The 23989-nt window shown below is 40.8% G+C and overlaps 2 long non-coding RNA genes across 3 annotated transcripts in view; one reads left to right on the forward strand and one right to left on the reverse strand.

Moving 5' to 3' along the window:
- LOC103876342 overlaps nt 1-21029 on the forward strand; it is a 165745-nt gene extending 144716 nt beyond the window's left edge. For both annotated transcript variants that reach the window (XR_001893403.3, XR_001893406.3), the window contains one exon: nt 18358-21029. This is a non-coding gene — a long non-coding RNA (uncharacterized LOC103876342). The remainder of the gene's footprint in view (nt 1-18357) is intronic.
- Nucleotides 1-23989, reverse strand: part of LOC110740904 — a 68929-nt gene that overhangs the window by 39156 nt on the left and 5784 nt on the right. The window contains exon 2 of the long non-coding RNA XR_002516171.2: nt 11800-11921. This is a non-coding gene — a long non-coding RNA (uncharacterized LOC110740904). The remainder of the gene's footprint in view (nt 1-11799; nt 11922-23989) is intronic.

Below are 23989 nucleotides of genomic sequence, written 5' to 3' on the forward strand. Positions count from 1 at the left end.
ATAATCTTTCAACTTTCATGTACTTAAAACCGGATTCTTAGGGTTGATATGGTGTTTCTGAGCAAGAATTAGATGAGGGTGCAGGTGTGATATCACAAAGAGTTTCTGACCAAGAGAATAAAAATTAAGAGGTATAAATTTACATGTTATATCATACTACATTTTAGTTTTGTCTTCAAAATATACCAAAGTCTTCCTTTCTCCCCAGAGTCTCATGCCTTTTAAAGCTCTTCTGTAATTCTTCTTTTACATTAAGTCTAAATCAAATGGATGGGACCTTGCCTGGCAATATTAATAAGATTTTAGCCTGGGTCCAGTGGCTCATGCCTATAATCCCAGCACTTTGGGAGGTGGAGGCAGGGCATCTCTTGAGGTCAGGAGTTCGAGACCGGCCTGAGCAATATAGCAAAACCCCACCTCTACTAAAAATTTTAAAATTGGCCAGGTGTGGTGACCCATGCCTGTGGTCTTGGCTACTCCGGAGGCTGAGGCAGGAAGATTGCATGAGCCCAGAAGTTTGAGGTTACAGCGAACTATGATCACACCACTCATCTCCAGCCTAGGTGACCCAGTGAGACTCTCTCAAACAAACAACAACAATGACAACAACAAATGATTATTTTGCCCATTGTAAGTAGAGTCTGGAAAATGTTTATTTTCTGCTTTTTCTGTGTACTTAATGTGAACAAAAATTTAGGTGGCTCAGTGTGCAATGAGTTACAATTGCCACATGTTCAGATTCCATCTCGCCATTTACTAACTGCATAAACTTGGGCAACATACTAAAATGTCTCTGAATCTGTTTTTCTCATCTGCAAAATGGGCTTAAGATAACTCACACGGATCAAATGTCAAGCATTTGTTTTCATGTAATCACAAGTGGCAGTTCTTTTACTTTTTACTTTTGGATTTTCAAGTGTAGTCTAGAGAGTCATCTCCAATCCTGGTTATAGATTAATTCACCCAGGGCTTTTTCCCTCCAATATTTTAGATGTTTTACCTTTTACACATAAATTTCTCATCCACTTAGAATTTTTCCTGTTATTGGCCAGGTGCAGTGGCTCACACCTGTAATCCCAGCACTTTGGGAGGCTGAGGGGGGTGGATCACAATGTCAGGAGATCGAGACCATCCTGGCTAACACAGTGAAACCCCATCTCTACTAAAAAAAAAAAAACAAAAAAATTAGCTGGGCGTGGTGGTGGGTGCCTATAGTCCCAGCTACTTGGGAGGCTAAGGCAGGAGAATGGCATGAACCCGGGAGGCGGAGCTCGCAGTGAGCCAAGATCGCGCCACTGCACTCCAGCCTGAACAAAAGAGCAAGACTCCGTCTCAAAAAAAGAAAAAAAAAATTGTCCTGTTATGTAATACATATGTAGTAAAAAGGAGTGGCTTCAATTTTATCTCTTTGCACACAGCTACCCAGCTACCCTAACACCATTTATTAAAAGTTCCATCCTTTACTTACTAATAAGAGATACCACTTTTATCATATATTATTCATATGCAACTAGGTATGCCTTTGAATTTTCTATTTTTTCCATTCTTATGCTTATTCATTAACACCAAACTATTTCAATTTTAGAGGTTGTGTTTTATTACAATACCATTGCTCTTCTTTTGAGGCATTTTCTAGCTGTTCTTGCATGTTCAAACTATATAATCAATTTATCTAGCTCTAGGAAAAATGTGATGAGATTTTCACAGGGATTACATTAAATATTTAAATAAGCATAGAAATACCTGAGATATTTATGATACTTTCTGTGTGACTATCATTTACCTTTCCAATTGTTTAAATCTAATTTTATACCTTTATGAGTGTTTAATAATTTTCCTAATACTGATTTTGAACATTTCTTGTTAAGTTTACACTGAGGTATTTTGTTTTTAGCTATCAGACACATGGTCTTCTATTCCATTATATCTTCTAACTGATTTTGTTTGCATCTACTGATTCAGGAATCATGTTGTTATAGTAGTACTGGTATTAGTATTCTGAAACTGTCGTGTATGTAGTGTGGGGTAAGCAAGAATATGCATATATTGGTGTCATTGAGAACTGGAATTTTCAGCTTGGGTGAGAGTAGATACAACTGTAAGATCAATGAGGTAAAAATGCTGTAGTCCTGAAAATAAATGTGAGTAGCAATACTAATTCATAATGTGTTTTATGGTTTAAAGCATACATTTTCGAGTTCTTTCCACTGGAAAGGCCTAGAAACAATGGCCAACCTACTACTACTAGAAATGAGCACCTCCAGAACCCTGATTGCATCTCTAAAAACTATTTTCCATCAACAGGAACCCACCTCTTAGAAATATGGCTGATTCGCCAACAGACACATGAAAAAGTGCTCATCATCACTCACCATCAGAGAAATGCAAATCAAAACCACAATGAGATACCATCTCACACCAGTTAGAATGGCAATCATTAAAAAAATCAGGATGTGGAGAAATAGGAACACTTTTACACTGTTGGTGGGACTGTAAACTAGTTCAACCATTGTGGAAAACAGTGTGGCAATTCCTCAAGGATCTAGAATTAGAAATACCATTTGACCCAGCCATCCCATTACTGGGGATATACCCAAAGGATTATAAGTCATGCTGCTATAAAGACACATGCACATGTATGTTTATTGCGGCACTGTTCACAATAGCAAAGACTTGGAACCAACCCAAATGTCCATCAATGATAGACTGGATTAAGAAAATGTGGCACATATACACCATGGAATACTATGCAGCCATAAAAAAGGATGAGTTCGTGTCCTTTGTAGGGACATGGATGCAGCTGGAAACCATCATTCTCAGCAAACTGTCACAAGAACAGAAAACCAAATACCGCATGTTCTCACTCATATGTGGGAATTGAACAATCACTTGGACACAGGAAGGGGAACATCACACACTGGGTCCTATTGTGGGGAGGGGCAGGGGAAGGATAGCATTAGGATATATACCTAATGTAAATGACGAGTTGATGGGTACAGCACACGAACATGGCACATGTAAACATATGTAACAAACCTGCACGTTGTGCACATGTACCCTAGAACTTAAAGTATAAAAAAAAAAAGAAATATGGCTGATTCAAGATCTGAGACAGGAAGTTTATTAAATGAGCCTGGACTATATTGTCATGCCAGATATCAAGGATGCTATGAAAAAGTACTATGATTCTGTCCAAAGAGGATCCAACTGGCCAAAGATGGGATAATTTGAGCTCTTCAGTGGAATGATAAATGAAATGAATTCAATGGAAACGTATCAAGTATATATAAATGTAAGTTCAGAATGATATCAAAAATCTAAATTCATTAGTCATCTTTAAAGAACGCTACAGGATTGTGTTAAAAAAAAAAACTGGCCTCAAAGTAATCAAATAGTCAAGGGTAAGTTTCTCTTTATAGAATTTTTCCAGCTAATAAATAAATGAGGATGGAAAGAATTGAGATATCAGCATGTTGCAACCTTCTAATGAATTAATGGCTCTGGACAGTGTTCACTAATGGCTGCTAAACACTAGAGAGAGACACTTAGACATTATGTACCTCCTAACAGAAGTGCAGAACACTATATGTGCATTATTCTTGACAAAAAACAATAATAATTGAACTTGAATCTGGTCAAGCTTCTAAATCCAACTACCAGTTTACAGCTTACAATGACATAGGAACATGTTAAACATCACAGGGATGCCATCAGTAAACCAAACTCGGGGAAATTCCAAGACAGCCAATTTCTTCAACAATAATTTAAACAAGTTGCAAAGGCGAGGTAGGAGATATGGTTGAGAAACTTATAATTTTTTTTGGCATGCAAACATTCATTTGACTTTTTTTTTTTTTTTTTTTTTTGAGACGGAGTCTCGCTCTGTCGCCCAGGCTGGAGTGCAGTGGCGCGATCTCGGCTCACTGCAAGCTCCGCCTCCCGGGTTCATGCCATTCTCCTGCCTCAGCCTCCTGAGTAGCTGGGACTACAGGCACCTGCCACCGCGCCCGGCTAATTTTTTGTATTTTTAGTAGAGACAGGGTTTCACCGTGGTCTCGATCTCCTGACCTTGTGATCCGCCCGCCTCGGCCTCCCAAAGTGCTGGGATTACAGGCGTGAGCCACCGCGCCCGGCCCATTTGACTTTATTTTAAAGGCAGAGCAGAATCACATTCACTTTCTTAATACTATCACTATAAACAGGCTGTATTTTGGAGCTCTAAATTCGCTTTGGAAATTTTTGAACAGTTGACTACTAGCAGCCCAGCAAGCTTTTTTCTTCCCTTCAAGGCTCTCCTGCACTTTAGTAGGGAGACAACTGATACTAAATAAATAGTGCGTGGTTTTGCTTGCCAAACCCTTTCCACCTCCTCTAGAAGCAACAGGGAGACTTGGCTTATTCTTTATCTAAAGTATCTGAGTCAACAAGGAGGTTATCAGACACAGAGAATAGAGGGAAGCTTCTGTTGTAGATAATTGTAAACATTAAGAATGGAAGAACTTGGAGCTTAAGTGTTCAGTCCTTCTTTTGCTGACCAGAGAGAGATATGCTAGCAAGAGAACTCAGATGCTTGGTCCACTGAAGCACCAGTGTAATATATTCAATTCCTTTGATTAAAAAGTTCTGGAAAAGCCATCTCTGGGTGGAGAAGGGAAGTGAGTTGATTACAATGATGGTACTATAAAAGGCAAATCAAAGCAGCAAACAGTAGGCAATGCCCCTTTCCTCTTGAATTCCAACAATCAGTCCACTCCTGTCAGCTTTACAGACCAAGCAAAGTCAGGTGGGAGAGTGGGGGAGGATAACTGGGGTAGAAAAAGGAGAAGGCCTTTGTCCAGACCTGTGGACCACTTCAGATATTGTTGTTTCCCAGCACTAGTCAAGGTGGTTATGGGGGATTCAAGGTTTAAGACTCCATTTTCTGGCCAGTGCAGTAAAATGGCATAAACAGCTGATCCTTTAGAGGTATACCATGCAGATGTCATGTTCTTTTCCAATTGCACCTTCCATGGTTTAGAGGCATAGATAGCTTCCCCAATGATGCTCAGCCACTTCCTAAAAGCAAGAAGCCTTTCTTGGAAGACAGGAACAGTTAGATTATCTTTAGCTTGTCCAATGTTGAGACGACAGTTGCCTCTTAAACTTGCAGTCTGAAGCAGTTCCAAAACCATTTCAGATTCACTTGCAAAGTCAGTCATTGCCATGTTGCAACCATTGACCCAGAATTTCTTGTCAATGGTGGTACACGTCTCTCACTTGTGGTCTTGCGATCTCCCCAGCTTAAGTTTCTCTTGACAGTTGTAGTATTGTCCATGGTGACAGGAGCATTTCTGACCCCATCGGTCATTTACTGCCACCTCTTCCTTAATAGAGCTATCATTGTAGAGTCAAGTTCAAATAAGTATCAGGGCATGCTCACTTTATTAGACCAAATCATATCAGAAATCATATCAGACTTGTGCCTGTTAACAAGATCATATAGCCATGGCATTGTTTTTTTCACCGCCAACATGCTGTGTTTTGAAGCCATTTTTTTTAATCAAGTAGCTAAAGTGAATGGAACCATTCTAATAAGTGATAGAGTTCACAGTGTATGTTCCTCTTCCAGACAGTCGTTTCTAACTCACCAACCAAACTGGTAGGACCCCCATGTCCTTAGAATTTAAGTTCTAAGACATGACACTCAGCCAGTTTGTGACGCTTTGTATCAGGACTACATACTTGGCCTCCAAATCCTGGAAGAGATTGGCCCGCTTGTCCGTTCAGCTGGAAGAAGCCTACTGTGAACTGCTGCCCAAAGTCTGCATGGCTGAAGCCAGGCAGGTGGTGGTGATACATGAAGCACTGGTAGTGGATCTGTCTTCACCCTTCCAGAGCCACCAGCACCAGGAACACTCCCCAGTGCACACACACTCTGAAACTGGCCTCATCAAATCAGTGTGGCAGCAGCCAGGAGTCCAGCCTCGGCCAGTCCAGAGTGTACCTGCCTGGAGCCCCAAGCACCCACATGGCAGCTCCATGCACCAGCAGCAGCAGCAGTGGCAGCAGCGCGGGGGCCACTGCCAGCAACCTCATCTAGTGAGCCCTGGAAGCCTGCAAATTAACAGAGACTTTTACTCAATTAATCCTAATGAATAAACCTTGTTTGGATCTCAGTCAAGCAAACATACTTATGTTTGTCATGCTTTAAGGAAAGCAGTATGTTGTTCGTGGAAGCAGATGGAATCTGTTGTGGAAAGCGGAAAGAAAAGAAGTTGGGGAGGGGGAGGGTGAAGGTTCAGGCCAAATGAGCTGGTGGTGGTACATTTCACAACCTGTGTGGTGGTACTCATTACAACCTCATTTATTATCCATTGTCTTCAATTTGCTCCTTGGGGAAATAGTTTGGTCTAAATAAAAGCTCAGAATAAGGATCTAGAAAAAGATTAGCTGTATTAAGCCATGCACTCCAATTCAACTAGAGATAAGAGAGAAAGAAGGCATATCTCCAAATTCAATTCTCCTAGCTTCAGTTATGTTTTATGGAGAACTTATGTCATTCACAAAAGAGATGTAGTTTCCCCAGGGGAGACAGCAGGTGTACATTTTCTCTCAAGGTTATTTAATTGCTGTCAGGAAGACATATGATTAACAAAGCCAAATGCTGGAAATATGAAGTACAGACAATTTTAAAGTTGTTTATATAGTTGATTACAGTATATCATACAATGTGTTTATTTGCCATAAACCTGCCTATCACAAACTGTTTCCACACCTGTGTGTCTTCACTAAACTGCCTATTGCTTAGCTGTTTGTGAATTCCCAGCTATGTGGATGGCCAGCAGCTGGACAGGGGGCAGCTTCCACTGGTGGCCTCTCTGAGCCACCTCCAATGTACAAGCTTCACACCAGGGCTTTGTGCACTCCAATCTAGGGTTGAGACCTGCTGGCCCATTGCGTCCCCTGCTTTGATGACAGCCCTATGGAAGGAAATCAGTACGGAAATGAAGGGCCTTTGGGGTTCCTTGCTGTCCTTTATGACATCCCACTGAATGTGAGGCCCACCATCTGTCATCTGTGGGATACTGTTCAGAGATAAGTAGGGAGTTGAGAGCAGGCATTTAGAACTGTCAGAGCCACTTGGCAGCATGCATTTGTGTATGAATCTTAAAATTTTGAAAAGGGACTTGAGTTTTATATGTATTGGTTTTTTATTTCACTTTAAGTTATGTTTATTACATTTTGCCAAATATCAGTCTGTGACTGATTAGAAGTAAAAAAAACAGAATTGATCCTTCACTACAGATAGTTTGAGATGCACTGGTATAGAGTGATGGCCCCAAAGCACGCTGCATCCCAGGGCTTTACCTTGACATTCGACAGTTCCAAGGGGACAGCAGATGGGAAGAATGTGATCCACAAGGATGGCTTTTGAAAGCATCTCTCAAAGGTGGGGAGCAAACACTCAATCTACTGCACATGTGTTAGGTTCATTCCAGGGCAAGGCAGACCTAACAAAACCAGCCCAGCTGACCCCTAGTCATGGCATAACTCTTAGGCCTTTCAATACTAGCAGCAGTAGTAGTAGTAATAGTAGATGAAGATACAGCTAAGACTTATATAGGACTTATCTGTGGTCCAGGTTCTGTCCTAAATGCTTTGCCTTGGCAGCATGCGTTTCTGAGAAGGGGCAGAAAGTCGCTCTCTTTACACAGAGTCTAAGAAAGCTTATGTAGACTTACTATAAGCTACAAAATAGCAAATGGTCTTCCTTTCTCTTTGAAGTGATATATATTCGAGCCTACACATGTACAGAGAAGTATAGCATCCAAATCTGTTCACAGTGATTCCTTGTATAGCCATGAAAATTTGCTAATGACTGGGTATTTTAAAACATCATGCCAAATATGCTAGCTATATTACATATGCCAGATATACTAGAGACAGTAATTAAAGAAATTTAATACACAGGAAATAAGAGTTTGTGTGCAGATACTGGTCATGGAGCATATCTGGAAAATTAGTACAGAAACAGCATTCAATTTTAGAAAATATAGAGATATTTTGACCAACGTTTTGATTCTCTGTTGCTGCACTTGGAAATTCTCAGGCATGAAACAGAGACAAAAAATATATAAGAATCAAAGATAACAGAACAAAACTTACATTACTGCATAAAGACATTATCCAAGACCAAGTCATTTGTCATTTATCTACTAGTTTACTCACTCCAAAAAGATAGACTGAGAAGCATTTCAGATATGTCTGTGTTCCTTCCTGCATCATTAGGGTTTTTAAAAATGTTTGAGTTTTCTAAAGTCTATATTTAACAGTATATTAGAGAGTCTATTCACCCTATTCCTCTAAGAATGAGCCTTCTTAGACTGTGTAAAGAGAGCTGCTTTCTGCCTTCTCCAATAATCTCTGCAACAGCCAGAGCTACCCCTACTATTGTTGGCAGCCAGATTCCCTGCCCGGCTTTGAGGTGGTCAAAAAATAGTTAATCACACATTGATTTTCAGTGTATGGTTGTAGGGAGGATTAAGGAGTTCACCCTGGGGAAACATAAATGGTGGTAGCGATGGGGACTAGTTCCTTACCTCACGTTTCCATGGCCTCTGTCCCTCGTCAGGTTGTGTGGACAAGCTGGTGCTTGACTCTGCATGCACAGTGGATAGTTTCAAGTCCAGTTGAGCAGGGAGGGAGATGTTTCCCCTTCCAGCCAACTGGCTAAAATTTCTTCTTCTTCCCACAAATTTAAGCCTAGCAGTAAAATGGTAATGCTAAATCCCAATCAATTAGCATTCACTGGAAGCCCATAACATTCCAGAGCCATGATTCTTGCCCTTGGGAATTTTACCCTAATGAACTATGAATCATAGGAGAGCCTTCTCCACATTAACTCTGTGTACCCTTCCAGATGAAGTCATGGTTGTAGCCTACCCTAAAGGTAGAGAATCCAAAGGAAAAGAAGGCCAATGCTGCCCAAGACTCAAAGTGTGCTAGTGAAATGCCAAGAAGAAAAAGACATTTACTATTTAGTGGGGATATTCCCAGGAGAGAAATTTCCAGCTTGTACGAATAGCATAGGAGGTCACCAGCCTCAGGCAGATGGCAGCTGTGAGGCCACACCAATCCTTCTGTCCTCATATTGACAGAAAGAGGCCTCCACTCTGGAGCTCTGGTGGAGGCCCGGCCACATTTGGGAGCCTGAGCTGGAGACAGAGCCACATCCTGTGCTTAGTTTGAACCCTGGTCTTTGATTTTGGCTGGCAGAGCCTGAAACCCTTGATGATGCAGGGATGAGCACATTTCCTGAGCTTGGAGTGGTCAGTGCAGGCAAGTAGTTTGCACTTAATGCCCTTTGGGATCTTGGGCTTGACCTCCTTGGACTTCACAAGGGCCCTGATAGCCTCAGTTGATTCACTCGTGGCCTTGACATCACTGACCTGCATCTTCTTCCGGCCCTTCTTGTGCTTCTTGGCAAAGTGCATGTTCCTTAGGAACTTGGGCCCACCCCTTTTAAGGGGTTTCTTGATGCCATTTCTGTTCCATTTTCAGGACTAGTTGTGTGTAGTGTGGTTCTTGGACTTGGCCCTATTTACACAGTAGCCCAAGGCTCCCAAAGCAACTAGTAGCAGTAGAGAAAGAGTCCACCCTGTTTCTTTGTGCTATTTGTGTCTCTGTTATAATAAAGTAACTTATAAAATACCTTCAAAAATTGTTATTGTATCCCCCCAACAAAGTAATAAGATAGATACTAATATCTCCATTTTACTGACAAGGAAACTAAAACGCAGGAAGAGTACATCCCTTCTTGAGGTCATGCAGAATTAGGGCCTTAATTGAAGTCCTTTTCCTTCAACCCCAGTACTTTTTGCCATTATAGCTGCCTTTACGGTCTTTTACTGGATTTTTTTCCTTTGGGTATTTCACAGTCATCTCAAATTGAATTTATCCAAAACAAAATGCCTAATTTCTTCAAACTGTGTCCTTCTCCTGTTTTCTATATAAGAAATCTGCAAGTCATTTTTGATACCTTGTCTCTGTCACTTTCCCATATCCAATCCATCACCACGTTATGACGATTATACCTCCAACACACCCCTCTTGCTACTTCTATCTGGTTTAAGCACTCCAGATAGTTGTTAAATAAGTGTCGAGGTAGAATGTGTGTAATTAAGAAGGATACCAGGAAGACAAAGTAGCTGGGAAGTGAGCTAGATTTCCTCTTAAAGATTTTGAAAGGTCTCTTCAAAAAAAAAAAGAAAAAAAGTTAAGCTCATGGGCCATCATATTTGCTTTACTATATCGTGTAGTATTAGTACATGTAGTCATAGTAATATCTGAAATTTTCATTTTAACTTCCCTAGGTGCAACTGAAATTCTTTCTGGAACAAAGCAGTTAAAATTAAATCCATTGTGGTTTAATAATAAAGTAAATGAATGCCTTAGATCAATTATCTAGTTTTCTTCTCACAACTAAACCCTTTAGCATAGGCAAACAGATGTTATTATAATTTATAGATTGAAAACTGAGGTTCAGAGAGGCAAAGTGACTTGCCCAAGGTCACACAGCGAGATTAGACACCAGAATACTCATGCCAGCATGAGTGTTTTTTCCTAGTAAGCTCTGCTAACTTCTTTAACACATCCTCTCCTCATATTTTAGTGCTGAGACAACACCAAAATAGAGACTAGAAAATGTGACACATATTCACCATGGAATACTATGCAGCCATAAAAAAGGATGAGTTCGTGTCCTTTGCAGGGACCTGAAGCTAGAAACCATCATTCTCAGCAAACTAACACAAGAACAGAAAACCAAACACCGCATGTTCTCACTCATAAATGGGAGTTGAACAATAACACATGGACACAGGGAGGCGAACATCACACTGGGGCCTGTCAGGGGGTTGGGGGCTAGGGGAGGGATAACATTAGGAGAAATACCTAATGTAGGTGATGGGTTGATGGGTGCAGCAAATCACCATGGCACATGTATACCTATGTAACAAGCCTGCACATTCTGCACATGTATCCCAGAACTTAAAGTATAATTTAAAAAATAGAGAATAATATAGGAAATTCACTGATTTAGCAGAAATCTGTGGCACATACACTGGCTCAGAGAACATAGTTGTTGTTGTTCCTCCTCCCCCTCCTCATCTTCTAGAGACTGTGTGCACACTCCAACAAATGAAAACAAAGACCTTAATAAGAAATTTTCCGTATTGGTAATATGACAATTCTGAGTAGGAAAGAAAAAAAAAAAAAAACACCGTAATGGCACATTTCTATGATACTCTTTAGCACACTGATTCTTTCTGCCCTGGATACAAATCGTGCAATAAGTGACTATCAGTCTTGCTGAAACTTCACTCAAAATATCTTCTGAAAAACGGTCTTTTCTTATGGTCCTTCTTGTAGTTAGAAACTATGTCTTCTAAAGAAATTCAAGAAGCAAGTCAAAGCAATATTTTAATTTACTGTTTGCAAGGATTGGGTTGGGTCACTCCAAAATATAATCTTTTTTTTTTTTTTTTTTTTTGTCAGCTCTATAGCATAGGCAAAGTGTTTCTTTTCTCTCCAAGTACATGTCATTGAAAAATTTACCACGAGATTCCTAAAACCTGGGTCTTCTGCTAAAGTGCACTCCTAGCAGTGCAGACAAAGGTAATGATTTAGAAAATCTCTCAGTGATGTGGATGAGAATGAGTGTTAGAGCAATTCCTGGGCAGCAGAAAAAGACTCCAGTACTTACATAATCCCAGTGTGCACACATGGCTTCTGCTACAATTCTTTTTTGTTAAAACTTACCTGGCTTTGCACAAGACCTCAAATGCGGTGAATTCTAGATAACACCTAATATTTATTCATGCCATTGTCAAGAGCATCTTTGCAGTTCTTGCCAAGGTCTGTCGTTGAATGTGTTTATCCAGCTGCATGGCAAAAACATAATACACAGTCATCATTTTACTCAGTCACCTACTCAATATTTTCTTCTATGATTAAATTAACTCATAAATATTACACTTTTAATGCGAGAAAGCCATGGTTCATACAGCCAGTTGAATAGTTGTTTGTCCATTATCTAATGTTGCTGGGCACTCAGTCATTTCATTATGGAGTTTGAAATAATGAAAATCATTGCATTTACTTAACATGCACAATAAACAGACCAGGATCCCTCCAAGAGCTCCTTTATTATGCAGTGCAAGGCCACAGAGGAAATTTTGTAAGCAGCACAAAGAACTGTGGGGGCTGTGTTGGAAATGATTTTGGTGTATACAAGCAAATCTGCTCTAATTGTCTAAAACCAAGGACAGAAATGCTGGCTCGATTTGCAGCTGGCACAATTTCTGGCTCAAGCAAGTAGAGTTGCAAATAAATACACACATCTTGATTTTGCTTATACCTGATTCACTACCAGATTGTGCCCAGAACCCCTCTAGGCTATTTCCATGTACTATGGCATTTTTGAGACCTCTTCCTCTAAATATCCAAACCCAGTCTGGTTTTTTAAAGCAACCTACAGCAGGTCTTACACATTAATCTCCATAGTGTAAAGATTGAAGCTTGAGGACAAGAATCTGCCTTTGCCCTCCAATGCCAGCCCTAGTGACAAAAGCATCATATGCATCCACATGGATACCCAGCCCTAGAGACAAGAGACACATTCCGTAGGATCATTATGAAATCACCTCCTGAATGGAGTCTTTATAGCTGGCGCTGCAGGGCAGTTATCTTTTCTCGAATTATATCCAAATTTTGCTCAATCATTCTGGGAATAGCCTTGGTTAGCAATTGCTCATAATGTCAATGCTTTTGAAAACTTTTTACTGTCATTTTATTGTTTTTATTTCAAAAATAAAACTTAAAGGAGCTTGAAAAGTAGATTTTTAGATGATCACACAAAGGCCTGATTTCAGTAGTTTCAGTTCTGTGCGTTTTACTTTATGTGCACCCACTGAAATTAGCCAAAATTAATCCATATCTGAACAAAGACTATGGATACAAATGAGCCCTAACTTCTGAGACTACTCAGTGCAGTGCACTAGCTGAAGCGTTTGGAATGCATTGGCCCTGGGAGGCGAGGAAGTTATAGCAAACAACATATGGGCTCTAAAATCTGGAACTATCCAAGACAGAACAAGAGAGCTATTTTCACTTTCCTTGTTCCATTTTTTTCCTCCAGAAGATGAATGATTTCTAACCACATTTTACTCTCATCTTTAGAGCTGGATCCTGAAAGAACCAGGTTGGTTTAAAATGGCTGGTGGGTTTGCAGGCCTGTCTGATGATTACCTCATGCATTTGTGTCATCTGCTTTCCTTGTTGTGTGAAAACACGGTGAGGAAATGTGTAAGTCCACTGAATTGTTCCCGACTCTTTTATTCACCTTTCAGCATGCTAGTTCCTTCCCTTGGCATTGATATCATTATGCAATTGTCAAAGATAAACTGTCACTTTAGGGCCTCTATTATGTGCAAGAATTGGCAGCAAGTTTTACCACTGGGATTTGCTTATATCCTCTGTATGTTATTGTACTTCTTTGGCATTCAGTAAATTCCATGCACCCACTTCTTTGATGTTCATTCCAGCCCCTAAATGTGGAAACAATGACTAAAATTTTGGATCAAAGCATCCCATAGATGGCAAGCAACACAGCTCTCTGATAATTCACTAGAACAGAGAGTATCTCCCCTCCCCCACTAAATCTAGGCCAGTAGTCCTCCAAGAACAGCTCTGGCTTCCCCAGAGCTGCAAGGGCATGCGAGGAAGTTGAAGAAAACGACTCCAGGGTTTTAGTAAAAGGAAATAAACTAAACTGGATAGCTCTTTGGAAGCTCCCGGCCATTTCTAACTATAGGGAAAGCAAACCTTTTTTCCAATTCCTTCACCACGTTCTTTTTCCTGGTCCTGCTCCAACTAGCACTTGAACTGGGCCAGCCTTTTTTCAGCTTGGAAAAAGACCTATTTTCTCTATCATGTCAGCCTCACAAAATGGCCCAGATTTTTTTTAAATGAATCTTTAAAAGGAGAGTTAAAGGGTCCATGGACTGAGGAATTTTTTTAGTAATTGAAAAATCACAGAACTACCAAAATCTGAACTAGTAACTTTTGCAAACTGGAATTAACTGTCTGGAACACACTTTCAGTGTGTACTTGTGCTTTACTCCTGGGATGCCCGTGCAAATAATTACTTGATTCAATTTATCTCACAGGTCAACTTTGACTCATAAAAGTATTAAAGCAGGTAACCCCCAGGGATGCCAGGAATACAGATGAGCAAATAGATATAAAACTGTTGTAAGCAATTGGCAGGGTTTGGGGGTGGGTATTTTATAAATCTAGGTTATTTATGGTTATGTTTTCACCTCACACCATTTAGTATCCAAAATGTGCTAGTTATAATTAATACGCAATGTTGAGAACTATTATAGAAGTACCATATTCCTTTTAAATATAGTGAAGAAAATAATTGTGTTTGAGGAATCTCATCCTGTGTAAATTAGAAGAATTCCCAGTAGAGTGGCATAATTGAAAATTGGACTGACTGCACGGAATGGGGAAGAGTCATCTTAGCACGATAGTGCATACTCCATCAAAAGGTAGCGCACCAAGGTGGCAACTGACAGCTCTTAAAATAAGTTTCAGATTCTCTCTCTAGATAGGAAGTTTTTACTGCCTGACATATGCAATAGTGACATCCAGTGGTTGCAGAGATAATTACAAGTGTGTCTGATTTTAAAATATATAGTTTTATGTTAGAATCAAATATTCTGTGTTGTCCAATATTGTCTATATTTTGTATTTGGAAATATGCAAGTCAATAATTCAAGCTAGATACCAAGTAATGAAAAATGCACTGTTTATCTACTAAGCAAATTCCTAAGTCTTGTTATTGTTACCTTCTTGTGTTTTAATTTTACTAAATTTACAGTAAGTCTACTCTCCAAGGGTCTCTCTAGCCCTCCTAAGCACACTGGATGTCTTTACAGGCATAAATGGGATGGTGTGCATACTATACAGACAGCAAAAATGGGAACTGCATTTTACCAGTAAATACTGGAGAAAAGGCATCTGTGATCCTGACATGTTCATTGCTGCAGAATTGCTCTAAGAAGTTCATTAAGATGTGTTCTAAGTCATTGAAGAGAAATAAGGATTCAGAAAGAAGGAAGGAAGGAAAATAAAATGAAAGAAGAGGAGGGAAAACGGAAGGAAAGGAGGAAGGAGGGAGGGAGGGAAGGAAAGAAGGAAGCGAAGAAGAAAAAAAGAAGAAAGGAGGGAAGGAAGAAGGGAGGAAAAGGAAGGAAGGAGAGAAGAAAGATGACTATACATTAATCTTTATTAAGGCTTGGTAATGGAGATATTAGCCTCCTAAAGAAAGTATTGGTTGTTGTTTTGTTTTCTTTTTTAAAGACGGAATCTCGCTCTGTCACCAGGCTGGAGTGCGTGGAGTACAGTGGCATGACCTCAGTTCATTGCAACCTCCGTCTTGTGGGTTGAAGGGATTCTCCTGTCTCAGCCTCCTGAGTAGCTAGTACTACAGGCATGTGCCACCACACCCAGCTAATTTTTTTGTATTTTTAGTAGAGATGGGTTTCACCATGTTGGCCAGCATGGTCTCCATCTCTTGACCTCGTGATCCACCTGCTTTGGCCTCCCAAAGTGCTGGGATTACAGGCATGAGCCACTGTGCCTGGCCAAGAAATTATTGTTTAAAATTGCACTTCAACTGCCAGGAAATTAAGGCAAAAATAAATTTTTTTCACTAAAAAATAAATCCTGCCGGCACACCTATAGTCCCAGCTACTCAGGAAGCTGAGGCAGGAGAATCAACCACTTGAACCCAGAACTTCAAGGCTGCAGTGAGATGTGATCACTCTACTGCACGCCAGCCTGGACAACAGAGTGAAACCTTGTCTCAAAAAATAAGAATAAAAAATTGAAAACTGCTACTACCAGAAAGTACCTAGAACAGGGCCACTTATAGGAACATGCTTCAAAAGCATCTCTGTCCTCCATGATGAGGAAGAAATTTAACAGAAGCCTGTGATGTCATATTGGCCTGTATGTCAATGCTGAGCACACCAGGTGACTGCACACCAACTTCCCAGAAGCCACACCAGATACACTGTCATCTGTGTCAGGCTGTTCCTCAACCTTAGAATCCCTAATTGTTGTAGGGTTTCTTCCCTCAATCACCTGCCTTTTTGAAGCTGGAAACCATCATTCTCAGCAAACTAACACAGGACCAGAAAACCAAGAACCATGTGTTCTCATAAGTGGGAGTTGAACAATGAGAACACATGGACACAGGGAGGGGAACATCACACACCGGGGTCTGTCGGGGGGATGGGGGACTAGGGGAGGGACGGCATTAGGAGAAATACCTAATGTAGGTGATGGGTTGATGAGTGCAACAAACCACCATGGCACGTGTATACCTATGTAACAAACTGCACGTTCTGCACATGTACCCCAGAACTTAAATAAATAAATATTCTCAGAATGGGAAGAACTTAGAGGCACCCTCTTCCATTTCTTCCTTGCTGGAGGAGAAGAAAAAATCAACAAAACAAACAAAACATCAACTCCAACAGAAGGTACTAACATCGATATGTAACTTCATAAACACACACACACACACACAGAAAATGTGTTGGATTGGTAGAGCATGTGTGCATGAGGCCTGTTATTTGCATTAAGCAAAGAGCCCTAGGACAAAGAGAAAGGAATAGCCGCCTTTCACTCTGAGAAATGATTCCCATTTGTGTCAGTGAGAGTTAGGGGAGAGGTGCATTGAGACAGAGCAGGTGAGTCGGCAGCCTTTAACCAGGTTGGTTTGCTTTTACAAGGGCTTTGAACTGCAAGCTGGCTTATGCAGATACTAAAAGAATGCCACCCTCCTCTACACACTGCTCTCAGAGTACTTTCCCTCGGAGATTGCTCTGGCTTCTTGCTTCTCTCAGTCATTTTCACAGCAGGACTTTATTGGGATATATGGAAGATTAGCATGCCCGGGTCTCACCTCTCCCTTTAATTCTGCAGGAGTCTGGCTGGGCTAACTGTTATCTTGTGCTCCCTGGAACTCTGACTGGATGATTTCTGAAGTCGAGCTGGAGCCCAGCTAGAGGGAAGGTGAAACTTCCCGTCAGCATGCAGGGCCTTCTGCACCCACGCTGCCACAGCCACCGCATTACCAGCTCCTGCCAGTCTGAGGAGCAAGAGGCTGGCATGAAGAATCAGTTCCATTCTTTCCTCCCTAAATTTAGAAAAAGCCTGTTTTGCAAAGCTTTCTTCAGTGTTTCAAGACAAAAAAAAAAAAAAAAAAAAAAAAAAAGCAGTTGCACAACATGCATATCTTCTCCTGGCCTGCAGCTCCAAGTATAGTTTTACTATGGTATATAATCTAATAATCCATTTAATTTCTTTAGAGAGATGTTATATATACAGGTGGCATTTGGGTGGAATCACATGCCATAAACCTGTCTGCTCCTATCCAGGTTCAGAATACAGAAGAAGAATCTGTTTTACAGGCCTTCTAGAATTTTTACATGGTCAATTGGCTGGTTTTTGTATTCTGGAACATATGAGAGCATCTGCAGGGAAAAATATATATAAATCCTATAAAATGGTGGCAGGACTTCTGATTTACAGATAGTGCTGGTTTGAATTTTCACAAAAATATTTAGCTATAGGACAATGTATTAGGCGTATTCTTAAAGGTAAATAACTGCAGCCAATAAAAGTTCGGCCTATAAAGGGTCCTATCGTCTACTAGTTTTCTGCACCGAGAATTACTACCAGTATAATCATGGCTCCCTGCACACTAATATTTCCTCTGATACAGTATGATCAATGTTGTGGAAAAACATTTATTATATTTCTTCTAGCTACTTAAAGGCATTACTGAATTATGGGCATCACAAAACGAATCCACTGTGCATTTTTTCTTTATGTGACGTTTTTACAATCTTCATTTTCTGCTTTGCAGCCACTGAGCTATAGAGATCCACACTTCGTCCCTCTTACAACTGCCACTGGGGCCACCCTCTCCTTTCTGCTTTATTACGTCTGAAATGCACTTCATATGATAACATTCCTTTTCATTCTATACTGGACTCTCATTTGAAAGGAAGAAGTTATGAAAGAAATTAAACAATCAGTGTTGTTAATAACAGTTCTTAATCTCCTTACTTAACAAAGGTTATGAAGTTTAGACTGAGAAAAGGACAAGGGGAGGAGATGGTATTTTACAGATCATTCCAGAAGAGCTGATGAACTCTGAATGGGTGTGGGTTTTGCAGTTTTGACATTTAACGATTTTATTAACATCTTTGCTTCTCATGCACCTTAAATCCACAGGATATGCAGCTGGGAGCGAGTGTCCAGCCAACAGCCCGTGTCTCAGGCCCTGCCAGGGGATGAATCAATTAGCAAGAGAAGCAATGATGCAAATACTCCGAGGTCACTTGGGATGCTGTTTGCCTTTTTGATAGAGAAAGCACGCCATAAATAACATCACACCTCAGGAAATCATTCCAGGAGGCCTCGATGCCGGCAGGGCTGCTGCCGGGGACGGAAGGAATCGTTTGCTCATTGTGTCTATTTCCCCTAGCCCAGTCAATGGGAGATTTGTAGTAAAATCAAAGTATTTAAAAGGAGGACAGTTGTGGTAACAGAGGCATGTTTAGTAATTTTTTTAGTACCAGAACCTGTGATCTATGACCCAGAGTTACAGCCAACTTTATTACAAAAATGACTTCACCCATAATAACCTTATTCAGGGCCCTCTGGAGAATGATGTAGTACCCAACAGCGTTATAATCTAGCAAATATTCAAACACAGTTCCCGCCTCCGCCTCATTTCCAACCAACCCCTCAGAAGCAGGCTTCCCCCTTTACCTGCTGGGAGAAGTGGGGTCCTGGGCAAGGCTTTGTGCTGTGTGTGTGGGAGTTTGCCTGGATCAAGCATTTCTACTAAGCCAGGATAGAAAGCCGCCTCCTGGTGTCTCAGTCATATCTTGTCCAACCTTGTGCCCTGAGGAGTAATGAGCAGAAGACACCCACTCACCCTTCATTTCCTCTCTGTGCTGAAACTTCTTCCTTCCCTGTGTTCCCGCACTCCTCCAGAGCTCAGATCCCCACCACCTGAAAGGAGCTCCAGTAAGCTCCCTGACATTTTTAATTGCCATGGTAACTGAGGGCTGCTCTAAAACCGCCAGGGCTGGGTGTCCAAGCAGGGTCCCCTGGGCCTACCGGGATCTAGGAACTAGCCCTCCATCTTATTAAATTCCAGTGTCAGTTCCTAGCAATTGTTTTAAATTTACACCCTCAGAGTGACTTAGTGGGATTACATGTCCATTTGCATTAAAACAGGTTTCTGTCATTAAACTGCCATACAATAAGCTTCCTTGGGACAAATTAATGAGCTCTAAATATCATCAAGTAGAAGTTCACTTCAAGACAGGGCAACAAGGAGGGGGGCGGAAGGAAGTGGCTGCTCAGAATCTCATGGCCCAGGAGAACCATAAGTGCCAAGTAAAGAAGGGTCTTGTCCCGTTTCTTCACTGTACGATAAGTGGTCCTGATTTAGAGTCAACTGGGGAGATTTGGCGATATTCTCCCTATTCGCCAAAATCCTATAGCTCATCTTCTCTTGTGCCCTCTTCCAAATATGACTTTACCCTTGACTTTGCTGAAATTTGCTGATGCAACACTGGCCTCTTGTCTCAGTGACAGTGTCTCAGCCTCGTTTTCTTTGTCCTGTTGTTCCTCTGTCCTTGAGGAACTTGTGTGCATCCGCGTGGCCTGGGAACAACACGCACACAACGCAGCACCACGTGTAGCTTGAACGAGTGCTCCCTAACTTTGTTAGTTCCCACACACTTTCCTAAAATACATGTATGATTGCTACTGAACTGTCTGGTCCTCAGACCTTATCAGGACCCTGGAACAGGAGTCCTGATCAGGACCACCTTTCCTAGTCATCAGGAGCAGAATAGGAACAGGGAACAGTTTTGCTTTTAAAACTGAATTTGTCCTGCTCACAAGAATCACCAGAGCTTGTCCTCACAAATAATGTGTGTGTCTAATAGAAATTTTTCATTAAAACCAAATAAACCCCCAAACCTTCCCTTATGTAAAGGAGATAAGAATGGCTGCTAGACAGACTTCTTGATCCACAGAGGCTGTGATCTCATTTCTGTGTAGCCTTAACAGGGGACAGTAATGTATGATTGAGACACTGCTATATTTAGGAATGACAAGATGAGCATTATTAATAGCTTAATTGACATTAAGGCAATTACCCCTACCCTTATTACAGTTTGTAGAATTACACAGAAAATACTGGCTGGGGCCTTTTTTTCCCTAGAGCTACCCAAGGATACAGCATTTTATTTCATGCCAGATCCCGGCTTTGACATTAGATACTTAGCCATAGAATGATTCCAGTAAATCATTATAAATGCATTATAATAAAGATGTTATGAGCTATCAGATATTAACCCCCAACCCCTAAAGAGAGATAAATAGTCCAGTTGCATGATTCCCACTTTTGTTTCATAAGAAATAGCTTTTGCAAAGAGCAACTGACTAATGAATTATAAAATGGTGTGTTGAGCTCAGATAATTAAACAATGCATTTTAGTGTCTAGTGCAGGATGAACACTAAATCATACACAAATAAAAAAGGTAAAAATCTGAGCCCCAAGCCTAACTCCTATTTTTGAATAACATTAAGGTTGGTCTACAGTCCAGAAATGCTTCAACTATTTTATCTGATTAGAGGGGCATATCAAGTATAAGATCAAGGCACAGTAGGTAAACCAAACCAAGAGTCAGAACAAAAACTGTGAAGGTGCTAATTTCAGATAAGCCCTCAAGGTTATTTTAATGGAGATTTTACATGGAGATTGCTTTTTCCCCCAAAGTGTTAATGGGGCAAAAGTCTAGAAGGACCTGGAAGTTTTCAAGTTTCCTTATACTTTATGTTTTCTTTGAACTCATAATAAAGCATATTAGTGGGAACAGGATCTATGGTATTGGTGGTGGTCTTAGCCTTATAGTGTTGGAAGGACAAATGCACATCCTAAAATCTTCTCTAGGTTGTGGAGGTGCAGGGATGAGGAGGGGTTGGTTTGGGTTTCAACCATTATCCCCAGGTGGTGTTATCACACCCAGCAATAATTCATCTAGTGGTCAACCACGGATCACCATGACATTTTCACCAGTGGTCCCCAGACAGGGCTGGTTTGCCATTGGCTGCCATTTCCTGGCATGTCATAGATTTGCTGCGTGATTTGAAGCCGTGCTTCAGCACATCCTGAATATGTTTTTTAGTCTTCCAGCACCTCAAAGACATGGTGACCACCTCAAGGTAGTCTCCTATTTCTTCGTCAAATAGCACGTCATTAAGGACTGTGTGGCCAAAATGACAGATGGTCTTGGACTCTGTATGGGCAATGACCACCTGTGCTGGTAACCAAGGCTTCCCTGGAACACCTGGAAACATACCATGCAGCCAGTCCTCTCCTGTGCTCCAGTCAAGCTGAACCACACAGCCCGATCCTCCCTCCACTTCCCTAGCTCCATGTGTTAGCCACTGCAGGTTAATTGATCTAAGGCTTATTTTCTTCAAATACAAAATGAAGATAGTAATGCCTACCCATAGGGTTGTGTGAACATTAAATGAGATCAGTTACGTAAAGATCTATGCAGTGCCTTTTACAGAGTATGCCCACAAATAAATGTTACCTGTTTCATTTTTGTTATCTATGTTTAGCTATCTTTGTTTTTCCTATCCTGCTTCTTTTTGCTCCACTATACTCTTACATCCTAATTCTCTCATACACACTTTGCTGTGTCTAGCACAGTGCTTTGCTTGTGGTGCACACTCTACATGCTTGCTACCCTGAACAATATGACGGCAGTTACTAGTAACAGTTAATGTTTTCTGACCACCTACATGAGCCAGGCACTATGCTAAGTATCATCGCTTCCTTTAATTCTCACAAGCATATGAGACAAATACTATTTTAATCCTCATCTATGGGAGATTAAAGATTAAAGATGTTCTATAACTTGCCCAAGGTCACACAAGCTCTTAAGTGGATTGTCAAGATCCAAACTCAGAACTGGTCTGGATTTGAAATCTCAGTTCTTAACTGGCACTGCGTCAGGCTGATTTTGTTAGCTTTTTCCTCTTTTAGACTGGGCCCTAAGGGATCAGTCATAAGCGTGTACCCACTCTTAGATGAATGACCCTACGATCTTGAGTTTTGAAGTTCCAGGAAGTCCAGAAGTGTATGCTAACTCTAGTTTATAGCTGTGCAAAAGTCACTTGTCTAAAAACTTCAGGGACATTATGTAAAACCATCCAAAAAAAACCTTATTGCACACCCCATAAAGTTAATTTCACTTTGAAAGAATGTGTTTGAGGGAGGGGATGCACTTGGCTATGAATTCAGGTTGGTGGCCACAATATATGGAGCTGTGCTGTCATCCTTGACACCCTGGCTTACTGGCAGCCTCGCTCCAACACACTGTCACAGGCGAGGGATGGCCTCCCAGTATTGACTGAGAACACTGAAGCCTCCTAATGGTCCAAGTCTCACAAACCACACACCTCCCTTAATTAAAAAAGTAAATTAAAAGGAGTATTTCATCTTAGGGATGAATTATCTTAGTAATTTAAGATTGACATTTTATTGGATAAAAGGACATGCATGAGTTTATTTTAAAATACTGCCTTCATGAACAAGAAACCACAGAAAAGATTATCCTGAGGTTGCAAGGGGTTTGTAGAACCAGAGACACCCTCGCAAAATAGCCACTGGAAGGGCTAGGTGTGAGAGGCCAGTTGCTGCAAATCACAGGTCAGCCACTTCTACACTTGTCCTTCAAGCACATCAACTGGACACTTGGAGTTTTCTCTAGTCTTCAAACTTGATCATCCTGAGTGCTGTGGCGGACACTACTAGTGTCACAAAGAGTCCAGCACCCTCTCCTTCCAGGTATATAAAGGCTGCACTGCTGGGCTCCTTTGCAGTTAGACCATGTAATTTGTCTGTTGTTGTGAAGCGTTACTATGTTTCACTTCTAAGCCAAAGCATTTGATTGTCAATGTAATACCCTCCAGCTCTCTCCTTCCCTGCAGAAGTGATCTTGGAAGCATGTGTTGAGATGACAGAGTTCCCAATAGCCTAGATTCCTGAATGACTTAGTGGAGCTGAGTCCTCCACAGGTCCATGTTGAACATGCAGAATCAGTGAGAAAAAACTTTTACTGGATTAAGTCACTGATGTTTGGAGACTGTTCATTACCACAACAAAATGCAGCCAAATCCTGACTAATCGAGGAAGTAACCTTTTGTTCAGAAAATACAGCCCTTCTTTCTAAGTCATAAACCCCTATTCTCTTTCCAATAGCTTATTAAATGATTTGTATATTTTCCATCCTTTTGGTATACTCTCAGATGCCTAAAATTACCACAGTGACCTTGGATTGGACAAGGTAGTTGTCTTTTAGCCATTGATAAATATTGCTACTGTGGAATGAGGGAAACAGAAGAAGACAAGGTTGGCCTTTTGAAAATATGGCATCATATAACAATGAAAAAGAGGAAAAATACAGAAAATACAGAAAAAGGAGAAAAATAACATGAGAAAAATGAAAAATAAGTCTATAAGAGAAAAGTAGAGAAAACAAAACAATAGAAATGCTGGGCAATTTGTTTCAGGTTCACTATAACCAACTGCTTGTTGTTGGGTTCCACTCCAGAAGGCCTCTCTCAGGATGTCTTTGACCCTCAGCACCTTTTTGTGTATGTGCATAGCATACTAAGGTGCTCAAGAAATGTTGATTGAGACGGTAAATAAAGGAATAAATTTCCATTTTATAATCTTGGAAGCATATATTACTTTAAACGGCCTATGACTATGAATGGGCATTCCACTGCACGTTGAAAGGCAGAACAACAAATGAGAAGAGAACT

Source organism: Papio anubis, chromosome 10 (assembly GCF_008728515.1).
Source record: "Papio anubis isolate 15944 chromosome 10, Panubis1.0, whole genome shotgun sequence".
Classification (NCBI taxonomy): domain Eukaryota; kingdom Metazoa; phylum Chordata; class Mammalia; order Primates; family Cercopithecidae; genus Papio; species Papio anubis.